This window comes from Temnothorax americanus, unplaced genomic scaffold (genome assembly GCF_048541705.1).
Source record: "Temnothorax americanus isolate GAGA-0224 unplaced genomic scaffold, ASM4854170v1 Scaffold100, whole genome shotgun sequence".
Taxonomy (NCBI): Eukaryota; Metazoa; Arthropoda; class Insecta; order Hymenoptera; family Formicidae; genus Temnothorax; species Temnothorax americanus.
This window is the reverse complement of record NW_027509232.1, coordinates 423,206-432,776: the sequence shown is the minus strand read 5'-3', so window position 1 is coordinate 432,776 and position 9,571 is coordinate 423,206. Positions and strand designations below refer to the sequence as shown.

Here is a 9,571-nt window from a genome sequence, read left to right as displayed (position 1 = left end):
AAAACTTACAATATCTTTTATAACTCATCGTCAACACCAAGTTTTCTTCTTATCATTAGAAAGATTATTATTTTAACTACAATTCCTTAGTTTTTTGTTTACCTGGCTCGCAAACTTGCCAAGAAAATACATCACTTCCGGTAAAAATTTTAGTGTTTACCATATGCCCTGTGTTAAAAATGCGAATTTCAATACTGATATTTTTACAGTTTTTATCGTCAACCTATGCTCAAGTTTTGGGCATCGGTCCGTTGTGGTTCACTTTACAACATATATTAATTTCATAAAGATCTGTCATATTATGATCGAGGTAAGAGCCACCTTAATTGGAAGTAATTTAATATTAAAATATTTAAATAACGCAAGGCGGCAAAAATCACGTACGCATCATCACGATATACAGGAAAAGCATGAGTCTGACAAAAATTAATGATAGAATTCTTTAATAACGAGTATAAAATTGACCTCTTTTTAACACACAAATTTGAAAAGCTATTATTTGTAAATTTTCAAATTTTTGTATCAAAAACGTAATTATTGCTCGAATCAAACTAATCTTAACAAAATTTATTTCTTAAATTTAAATAAATCTTTAAATTTTATTATTATTCTTTCCTGAAGTTTTTATATTGTTAGAAAATAATATAATTTTCTATCATTTTCATTTCAAATTCATTAATGCTCAATTTTCCTGATTGAGAAAATCAATTGCGCATCAATTAATAAGAGACAAATTAATATAGTTAAATAAATTTAGCTTATTGTTAGTAAAACTTTCAGGAAAGAATTTAATTTATTATTGGTAAGCAAAAAAATCAAATAATATCATAATTGCTCCAAATTCAGCCTATTATTATAAATATTTGATATAAATAAATGATGTATATCAAATTTGCTTAGCGTGTTACGGTTTCATGTGTAATAACTTTAAATAATCAAAATAAAATAAATTTGAAAATCGTAGGCCATAAAATAAAGAATTATCAAAAGCACGCGTATTTTATGGAGATTCATGAGTCATAATTAAATAAAAATAATCATTTATGTTTCCGTACCAATATTAATCTTACGGATACAACGAGCAAATCAATCAACCAATCCATTTTCATCATTTCAAATTTTTTTATATCGCAGATTTGATAACTATAGATTGTTGGACTTGTGGATTAAAACGAATAAAACGTATCTTATCAAATTCTGTATTCCGGATAAATCGTTTTTTTTCTAATTCTTTCAATGCTTATAGTTTTAAAAACATTCGTTTAATTTTCGTCTTTGTAACTAAGAATTATATAAATGGCATATATTTTTTTTCTAAATGTAACAATAATGAGAAACAAGGCATTAATAATAATAATACAATTATCCAAGTTATATTTTAATGTTCATTAATTATTCAATATGCCTTTGACGTAGAATACATATTATTATATTATAGGGCGAGCAATCAGCATTTCAAATTTCTCGAAGGTGAAAGGGTTACGCGCGGCAATATCTATCTCCGACTTGTAACCAAGTTCGAAGAATAATAATCTTCCTATCCGACTACTTCCTATTTACGATTAGAAATATAATATATGCTCAGGAATATAATCTTGCGATAACCTATCGGTTGTTAAAGTTATTTGATACGACGATGAAAAAGTCAACGACCCTTTCTCCGCCCTTTCCGGAGTGAGTTTCGTAACAATTAAAATTTCCATGAAAAAATTGATTCTACGGACGGCAACCAAAAAAAATTATATTTACAAACAAAATAGAGTAACTTCTCGATATAATTCCGCTGGATTTTAAAATCGAGTTACACCCCAGCGCGCTGGAAATATTGCAGTAGACGTCACGCCGATACGTCATATCGAATCGGCATAGAGACGATGACAAATTTACCTTAATTTACTTACGTCCCAAAATTTGCGTCTTTTCAATTTGCTTTATACAAAACTGTATCTAATTATTTATGACGCGTATTATCATCGCGTTACACCGAACGCGAATGCAGCATGTAAAATGCACACGTCTTCGCTATATATAACTTTTAAGCCACCGCATATACACCCACACAATCACCATCCCTACTATGTTTCGTTATATCTGGTTCAATGATCGATTAGCTCTAATCTACCTACTATGGTGTCACAAGGAACGCGTTTCTCTCGTTTCGAAAGCGAACAAATACCACGCATAGCAGCGATATCTCGCTTATCGCGCTCACAAATATTTTTCAAAAATACGCCATATTTACAACGAAATATTAATCAGCCTTCGAATTTCACATTAATTTTACATTACGATCACGCACGCGCTGTTGATCGCTTTTTAAATTTTGCAAGCTATACCTGCTGTATACCTCCCAATTTATTGTACTATATATTTGTTGCGCTATTAAAATCCTTCCGGTATTTGTACGTATTATATTTACCCTACCTGCACATTTTAATCGAATTCCGCACGCATTATATTTATATCTCGCAATAAATCACCGGTGCCGAATCTCGTACATACATACATATATATATATATATATGTATATGTATAGCTATATTCACACCTATGCCGAATTTAATTCATATTCGTTATAATCACGTCGCGTAATTTTCGGCGAATTTCGCTCGTCATCTCCAACACCGCGCTACAAATTGTCACCCCCGGCCGAGAATTTTCTATATATTTAATATCAATATCGCCCTATATATATATATATATATATATATGCATACACCGGGACGTATCGCACTCGCGAACCGATTCATTAATTATCCATGAAATACTTGACCGGTGTCGCGTTCACCATCGCGCCATATTAGCTTCGAATTCGTCTCGCGCCCGAGGCGAGATCGCCGCAGCCCCGGAGAACGCCAAATCTAATCCCGGCATCGCTGCCAGACACCGGACAATCCCTGGCGACGTCGAGAGAGAAAGAGAGAGAGAGAGATAGCGGGCATTTCCCGCCGGCGTTTACGTTCGTTTTGTGCGACGGCGAACGTCGTTACGCGTTCCGTTCCGCGCCGAGCGCCCGTAGCGTGGAGAATCATCTCCATCGCCGCCGCCCGCGCCGCGCGCGCACCGAGCAGCCTTTTCTCGCCTCTTCCGACTTCAAAGCACGCGCGCACACATACCCACACACACATATACACAGGAGTTTTCCCACGAGTTTCCCTTTCCCGCGTGCGACGCGAAAACGCGAGAGAGGAAAAGTTACGAGCGCCGAGCCGCCCGTCATTTGCCTAAACGCGTTTTCACCGAGAGGTAAAAGTCGCGAACTTTCGGTCTCTTCCCTCTCCCTGAATATTGACGGATGTACTCGCTCCGGTACTGTATTTTACGCGATATACGCACCTGTATTACCGCGATCGTCGAGGTTGCGCGTTTTATTTTAGCGCGCCGGATTCGAAACGAATCCCTCGAACGTGCGCCGGAAAAGCGCGCAACGTCCGTGACGACGGACGCATGAAACCACGGTAAAATCTCATTGCAACGAATCGGCCCGTCCTCGGAATCCGAGTTCGCATCGTGTATCGCGGTAGGTATTTCGATCAGATACCCGGCCGGTAACGGCCGACGCCTTCGAAAATTACGACGCGCTCGTCATAACGGGATTTCACCGTGCGGGGTTATGTAACTTATATATTCGTCACGCGCACCTTCAATAATCGATGAACACAGCACGGCGATGACACAGGCCCAGGCGGTGATCGTCGTCATCCTGATGCGGCGGCCGCTCGCAGCTCCGGCGCACATATATACAGAAGAAATAGAGAAGCACTTGTCGCGCAAAACCAAATTCTCCAGTCGTGAACTTCACGTTGTCGCTCGCAACCGTTTCCGCGGTTGGGTGGAGGAACACAATATAGGTAAAAACTCAGAGAATCTCGCGGGATGTACCGCCGCGTGAAACGCCGATTCGAAATCGCGGGTCACCGCGCGAAAGCCGGTAGCACGTCGCGGGAACGACGCGCGACACGCGATCGTAAGTACACGTCGACGCGAATATTGCTCCGCCGTCCTCGTTTCCTCGTCGCGAAATCGTCGGGGCTCGCAGCAGTGACGTGACAGAAGCGTGACCGTGAGAGAGAGAGCGACCGGTGAGCTCGACGCGCGAAGACCGTCTGCCGCGCGCTTTACTTTCGGAGCGCTTCGCGAGACATCGGCGGCGAGCCGAGCGCGCCCGAGCGGCGCGGCGATCCCACCCCCCACTCCGCTCCGCGCCAACCTGCCGTCGCGTCTGCCGTTACACCGTATACAGAGCCGTGCCGCGTCGCGCCGTGCGTACCTACTTTCGTTCATAATCTTACGTTGCGCATCACGAAAACACGCGCAACACGGCGAGAGAGAGAGAGAGAGAGGGAGAGAGAGATAACGGACGACTGTCTACGCGTTTAGTTTAGGGCGCGCGCGCGCGCGCGCGTCGGCTGTTAAAACTCTCGAACATCTCCGCGTACTTTCTTATTCTTTCGCTTACATTCGTTAGCCATAGTTTCACTACGGCACGTTGGCATTACGTACGAGAATATGTACGACCCGACGGCAATTTCACGCGGCACACTTGTGGAATTATCGCGGCGACTCCCGCGAAAATAATTGCTGCATGCATCGAGTGCTTTATACTTGCTTCTACAGTTTGATCGTCGCTTTATGGCACTCGCGCCGAAACTCCCGGACTCGGAAAGAGACTCGAACCATCGAAATAACCTACTCTCTTCGAAATATTCGATGCGCCAACCGACGGCGACGTCGTGACGCAGTTCCTAACCAATTCCGATCGAGCCGGCGCGGCGCGGCGGGCGGCGATTACGACGAAAGGTATATCGCTGTCATACGGGTTAATTAACACTCTCCGGCGATTATCCGTTAATTGATTTAACGCGGGCTCTGCTTCGAACGGAAAAACACGGAGTGAAATACGAAGCGGGCGCGGCGGGCTACTTCGAGAAACTTCGAGTCGACGGGGACGGGAAGCACCACGAAGCAAGCGCAAGGTGAGTAAGGTGACTACGCCAATCGAATTCAAAATTAAGGCCATCGCACACAAAATGCATAGCTTAGCATAAAGCGTATAGCACAAGGCCGCTAAACCAATGAGCATCCGGCATGAAGTCGCCATATTGATATACATATGTTCATTGGTCCAGCGGTCTTATAACGCTATATGCTTATGCAGCATTGCAGCCTATGCAATTTTGTGTGCCCATGGCCCATAGCCCTTATTGCGCGTGCGTTTAACGTCTTTAATTCAGCTGTGTTTCGTATTACTTGGGTGATTCTCGTTGATTACGTCTCGCTCGCAAATGGAAATACGGAAAGGCGATTCGATCGATGCGAAACGAGCCTCGTCTTAGGAAATCCGATATTCGAGTCGGCGCGTGACGCAACTTCCATCGCGGGACGATCACGAGTACAACGGCGAAAGGTATTAATCGCGATCGCGAACGTTAATTAACGCTCCCCCGGCGACCGTCGTTCAATTCGTTCTCGACGTTGATCATTTCCGCGCGGGCTTTGTTGCCATTAAAAAAAAAATACGTCGCGATCGCGGTATTACGTCGATCGAATCGATCGCGAAGCACCGCGAACTCAGCGCCAACTGATTGTCTGTCGGTTAAAAAAGGAAGATGGGGTGTCGCGCAGTGGCCCGCAAACGTCCGCGTCTTTGCGACGCGAGAGGAAAGATACCGCGTCGAATTACGGAGTTATGCGCGTAAGTGTACGTGAGAAGATTCCGAACGCGCGCGCAAAGCGAGATTCTTAATCCAATCGCGTCTCGCGTTCCTCCACAATCAGTGAATTCCGCTGGCTGCATCTCATATGCGAATCTCAAGCTCAAGGTATATATTATACGTTTTCGCCGCCGCTGCGCTGTCGACTCGGGGGATCGGGCGCGTAATCGCGAGCGGGAGCTAAAGCGTCAGCTTGATACTCGGACAATCGCCCGGACCGGACGGGCCGGCAGCCTCGTCGCTTACTTTGGTAAGCCCGATTCTAATCGTCGGCCCACGTGAACGCGACGTTATCCACCCGCTTATCTTCTGCAGCCCCTTGGACGGGTTAGGTATAACTTCCGGCAGGTTATATGTCTCGCGTTCGAGTATATGACCGTGTGACGCGCGTTATATCTGTCGCCGCGGTCGTAAGGCTTAAAGATAATCGCGATGACGTATGAAATAGTCCGACGCAATTGTTATCAGCGTTGTTCCGAACCGGAAAACCGTTGTCGAACGAAACGGCGTGATTGATCCGAGCGACGACGCGATCGATTCGACGGCATGATTTTAACTGTCCAGTAATGAACGCGTTAAAATTTAAAGCGTATAATGTATATACACTGTTAAATTTTTGTAATGTCAAATTATACTCAATTGCAATCATTTTCAACCATTCTCATAAATCGCCATTGCTCTTACTCAATATATGTCATTAATTTAACTAAAACAGTGAAGTTGAAATAATAAATTTCGACGCACGCACACACACACGTGGTAGTTAAAAATAAGAAAATGCTATATATTTATAACTCAAGGTACTGATTTAAATTTTATTATTTAATATTTAACAGTATAAAAGAGCGCGTGGGATGTAAATTACATCTTTGTGCTATAAATATTAAACCAGTTAATATATATTTTTTTATTTTCTGTTTAAGATGGATGAGCTCAATCGTAGCCTGCCTACTCGCCGCTTCTATATTCTTATTCGATGACGTCAGAAGCGAGAAATCGCACGTCAATTCGGTATATTTTTACAAATGTGCTCAATCAATTACAATCGCGTTTTATGGATATATCTTTTTATTGTTTCAAAGTATACCGCAAGAATTTTTGGCGTGCGATTTCTCGCCTCTGACGTCATCAAATAAGAACAGAAGCGGCGAGTAGACAGCAGCCTTAATATTGTTCACCGTTGCTCATATCTTAAAGTATATCAATAGGTTGAAACTTTAATTTTAATGTTTTTTTTATAATAATCGATTCTGTATTGAAATTAGTCCAGTATATTCATTTTTTACAAGCTGTTGTAGGATGTAAAATACATTCCATGCGCCCACTCGAGAGTTAACTCAAATCGATATCGAATTTCTATGAGGCGCGTAACGTCAAAAGTTTAAATAAATCTCTTTCGGCTCCGTTTTATTATGCGCAAGTTATCTTACGGCTTATTATTATTATTTTTTGTATATTCTATGAACGAGAGAACAGAAAAGAAGTTACTTCAGAATGCCTTTTGTTAACTCGCGACAATAGCGCCACGGAACAAAGAATTACCTAAATTTATTAGCTCTCCATCGGTGTAAATAATATTTATCCGCGTTTGCTTACCGCATAGATTAAAAATCTGACGTAATTGAATCGAGAATAAATAAAGGTCTTGTTTTTTTTCTGTCTTTGTATTTTTCCGCGCGCGTCGTCATTAGAGGAAGCATCGCCGGATTAAATAATTTATAAGAGTAGAGAGATGCCTCGCTCGGGACCTTAATCGCTGAATTTATCTTTAACTTCTTGAAATTTTGTAAAACTGTGTAAATGCAGTAAAAAGCGGCGAGGTAGTCGCGTTACTTTAAAGCACTTTGTAGAAAGTTAACTCGTAATCTAAGCAGAGTCCTGTGTATATGCCAACATTATGCGCAAACGACCGCGCCGTTTGAGCAGTGTGTCCCGGCAATGCCCGCGTAAAGAGACTATCTTTATTCCCCTGACCAACTCGGGCCAGAGGGAACGAAGAAATTCGAGGCACCCCGCGATAAGGGTAATCGCGAAAATGGAATAGTCGTCGATCGTGATCTCGGCTATATCGAGCCAGACGCGCGTAAGTTATACGTGAACGCGAATCGAGCCCGCCGAATTGGCCACTATACTGTACCACACGATCGCTGTTATCGCGTCGCGTAAAATCGCGGGAAAGGAGGTCAAAGATACGTCAAGGAGCACGGCTAGGGGGGAGGGTGGAAAGGAGACGCAGGTATATCGGCGCGACGGAGGAACAAGAGCGATAACGGACGCGCGTGCTTTCGCGGGGCGGTTACGCGATAGTATTCTGCGCGGGACGCAACAATAAGCCGGGATCGATGTTTGCCCGTTTATGTACGCGATATCGTTGCAGGTTCGCCGCGAAAGCGATTCCACGGTTACGGTACGGTGGCGCACGTGACCGATACGAGGCGGGCACCGGCGCGGCGCACCGGCGGCGGCGGGCGGCTATGCTGCAACCGATACTGCAACAGCAACAGTGCGAAGCCCCGGGGGAAGGTTTACCCCTGCGCGCGTAACAGGTAAGAGGAATGTTGATCACGATCTCTTGATGTCGGTCGTCGCGGAACTATACCGTCGTTGCACCGCATCGCCGCGTGTCATTTGCATGTGAATACGATCACGGGGCGGACGCACGTGCGTCGTTTGAGCACATCCACCGAAATTGCGCTGGCTTAGGGGCTGTCCATATCCCGATTTATGATGGCCGGGACCCATTGGGTTGCTGTTTTCGGAATGAGGAAAGGAAAAGCTTTGATTGCAAAAAATTGTGTGATTCGTATATATCATAAATAGGTTGAATTAATTCGTCACCGAATAAATCTTTCTCTATGTCTCATTTTTGTACAACCATGCGTATTATAATAATTAACATTCTGGTCAATTAATAACGAAGATAACAGTTATCTTTTACACATACGTGTGTAATCGTAAATGTAGGAAATACTTTTTAATTATTCGTATATATGTATAAAGATTGATTATTATCTAAAACGAAAATTGCGCGATTGATTGGATTTTTGCATATTATACGTTGTTTTCGCGAACAAGATTATATTTATAGTCACACATTCAACTGTATTGTAAGTGCTTTGATGCATATGCAATCATGATAAAATCATAATGTAGAATAAGAAAAGAGGGTATTTAAGCGTCGCGCAAATATCTTCCAAGTTCCAAGCAACTCAATTAAAATAAACCTCAATCGCGATAAACCAAAACTCTCTAAATACGCATGCAACAAAACGGAATGAAGAATCTCCTGGGCAAATGCGCGATTTCGTTCATACTCTTTCCGCAATTTCGCGTCGATATGACTAAGCGTTTTGACGAGAATGTTTTAATGAAAGGCGGCGAACCAAAATTGCAAAAATTTCCTGAAACTAATGGAATATGGCTATAGGATAACAGTGAAAAAAAAACTCTGTACGCAAAATTCTTTTATTTTTTTATTATTAAAAATATATAAATATAACAATAAATAAAAACAGAAAAATAAAATGTTTGGAAAAAAATACTTTGTTTGGATTACAACGAAATTGCATACACTGGTTAATAGCGTTATTCGATATAGAAATTTAAAAATTTTAGTAACATGAGATGAGATTGAGTAACAATAGAATATCCTAAATTCATTCTAAAATATCAGTAAAGAATATAAAATGTAAAAAAATTTTCACAATAGTTACGAAAAGAAATCAAGCACACGTTGATACTAAAAAAATATATTCATTTTCTGTCAAGTATACTTTAACCAGTTATGAATCTAGCAAGATTATATATAGGAATCTATTTATAAATTTCTGTTTTCTTTTTTTTTCTTTGGTGTTGTA

At 42.0% G+C, this 9,571-nt stretch overlaps 1 long non-coding RNA gene across 1 annotated transcript in view; it reads left to right on the top strand.

Moving 5' to 3' along the window:
* Nucleotides 1–4,766: 4,766 nt before the first annotated feature.
* LOC143902065 (uncharacterized) overlaps nucleotides 4,767–9,571 on the top strand; it is a 117,988-nt gene continuing 113,183 nt past the window's right edge. Inside the window, exons 1-2 of the long non-coding RNA XR_013258253.1 lie at nucleotides 4,767–4,976; nucleotides 8,092–8,260. This is a non-coding gene — a long non-coding RNA (uncharacterized LOC143902065). The remainder of the gene's footprint in view (nucleotides 4,977–8,091; nucleotides 8,261–9,571) is intronic.